Genomic DNA, 2,839 nt, shown 5'->3' with positions numbered 1-2,839 from the left:
TGGATAACAGATCATGCACAAACACCAAATGATTCAGACAGGAAGCCTGAATTAAATTTTATAGGGGTCATACTTGAATGACAAATTTGGAAAAAAAATAAGATATAAAAATATTCTGTTTATATTAATGTATTTCGAAATTTTCACAATAAGAATAAGAGATGACAGATTTTTTCTTGACTGCAAACTATCTCACTGACTAGCTTCATCAACCATATTTAACAATTTACCTATTCTACTGATCTCCTTATATATATATATATATATATATATATATATATATATATATATATATATATATATATATATATATATATATATATATATATATATATGCACACTGTACTTACACACACATTTATATATAAAGCTTCATTTATAAATTATGTGTATGTGCATGTATGTACTATATACAGTATGTCGAAGTTCATATATGTAAAACATTTATATATCTCTAAATATTCTACTCATACTCTTCCTTGATTTCGAAGTATGAATGATAAGAATAATGATGATTATATTAATAACAACAATAATGATAATAACTGTGACGGATATTAATGTGATTATTATGACTTATAATATTATCAATTTCTTTGCATGAACGTGTGCATAGAGTAAACAAAGTATAACATATAATGCATTTTTATTCACTGGCTAAATACTGGTCTTTTTCCACACACGCCCTAGGACCGTATAGCAAATTTCATGGGTATCACGTCGCTTTTTGTGAGGAAGATTGCTCACTGTAACAGATCAGTGATCTCACATGAGTCTGCTGGTGAAGTATTTCCTATACTATAAATCTTTGATAATTTTAGTGGGTGCCATTCGTCGGTTTGTTCACGATATATTTGCTGCAAAGCAAGAATTTACTGTTAGAACTCAGATGACAGATTTGGAGACAGCCACCATAATCCCTGAAACAACCTCCGAGATAGCGGTGTGGCGGCTCCTGCAAGATATGGGATTCAGATGTAAAATGTCTCAACAAAAGATGTATTTTGTAATAGAGTCCATTGATGTGGTTTGCCGACGGATCGAGGCTCTCCGGGCTCTGAAGCGTCATCGAGAAGATGGAAGGGAGATAGTATATGTCGATGAGACGTGGTTCAGCACTAGAATGAGCCACAACAGAGAGTGGGTGGACGCCGCACAACCTGCTACCAGTGCCACGCATAGCTGACAGGTACCACCTGGCGAGAGAGAGAGCACTTCGTGGTGGTAGCAGCTGGCACATCAAATGGATCTATTGAAGGCTCTTTCCTGTGTTATCCTGCAAAGATTACAAGTGGCGATTACCAGGGGGAAATGACAGGCGAGCTGTTCATACGCTGGTTAACAACGCAGCTTCTACCATTGCTGCCTGAACCATCAGTGCTTGTGCTCGACAACGTACCTTATCTCAGCCAGCTATTAGATGAGTGTCAGTGTCCTACCACGGCGACCAAGAAAGCAGACCTTATTACCTGGCTTCAGAGTCACCGAATCCCTGCTCCAGACAGTGCCACAACACCTGAGCTGTTGCTCATATGTCAACAGAACAGGCCAAAACCACAGTACATCGTGGACAACATAATTTGAGAGTGGGGCCACGAGGTGGTGCGTCTACCACCTGCCCACCCAGAGCTCAATGCCATTGAGCAAGTATAGGCGTGTATGAAACGTCATGTGCGTTCATCTTTACAGCGATTCACCCGGGCAGACTTGCATGCAAGACTGGAGGAAGCTAAGCTTATGGCCACTGAACGTGTTTGGGGATCTGCAGTGAAACGATCTCGAGCCTTTGAGGATGGATATTGGTCAATGGGCAACATTAAAGAGCCTGTTGGACCCATCATTATAAACTTAGGCAACGATGACGAGGATATAAAAGACCTATACCTGGATGATGACGATGATGATAATAAATAAAATGATTTTGGTTGTGTGTTTTTCCATTTCCTTTTTTTTTCCCTTTATTCATGTAGAAATATTGATTTCTGTATTTGTAACGAAACTTATCTACTTATGGTGTGCTCAATGAGCAAGACTTATATTCGAACAAGTTCTTTCTTAACCTTAAACAAACAACAACATATGCTTTTACATAGTTTTATATTTTAATCTTTGTATAAGTTTATTCATATTTCAGTTTTAATGCAGTTCAGCAGAATAATTGGATTAATGGATTATGAAATTTATGTTATAGCCCAAGTGCTTAGACTATGAATTATGAGTATCATATTGCACTACAATGTAATAATGCTTAAAGGAAATATATATATATATATATATATATATATATATATATATATATATATATATATATATATATATATATATATATATATATATATATATATGTATATATATATATATATACAGAGAGAGAGAGAGAGAGAGAGAGAGAGAGAGAGAGAGAGAGAGAGAGAGAGAGAGAGAGAGAGAGAGAGAGAAGAAGTGTATAGGGTAGCTGTTTGTGTGTCTTCATTCATAAAGTGGCTATACAACTGGAGTGTCTAGTAACTATGTCATACTACAGTAGAGTATCAGTAGAGTATCAATGAGTGGGAGGGCCTTCAGTAATGACGTCTACATAGTCTCTCTCTGGGTGCATCTAAATTTAGCTAAGTTACCCTTTCAATTTCTTAGATTCACTCTGGTAAGTGTGTTTGTTATTCACATTAGACATTATTGCATATTTTTGCCAATTAGGCTGTAGCTTCAAATACCTATTTCCAACATGTGACCCATATCCGGTGTTTTGGTAGGATTTTATCAGCGAAAATCAATTAGACACGGCAAGAAATGCATAGAAGAAGTAAACTTTGTTCATGCTAAAAATAGGTTAGTAAAC

The 2,839-nt window shown here is 36.1% G+C and overlaps 1 pseudogene; it reads left to right on the top strand.

The window, feature by feature from the left end:
* Positions 1 to 816: 816 nt before the first annotated feature.
* LOC137659508 (uncharacterized) lies at positions 817 to 1,643 on the top strand (annotated as a pseudogene).
* The last annotated feature ends 1,196 nt before the right edge of the window (positions 1,644 to 2,839 follow it).

The sequence above is a fragment of the Palaemon carinicauda genome, chromosome 20 (genome assembly GCF_036898095.1).
Source record: "Palaemon carinicauda isolate YSFRI2023 chromosome 20, ASM3689809v2, whole genome shotgun sequence".
Classification (NCBI taxonomy): Eukaryota; Metazoa; Arthropoda; class Malacostraca; order Decapoda; family Palaemonidae; genus Palaemon; species Palaemon carinicauda.
Note: the sequence above shows the minus strand (reverse complement) of the source record. Positions and strands in the feature narration are given on the sequence as shown.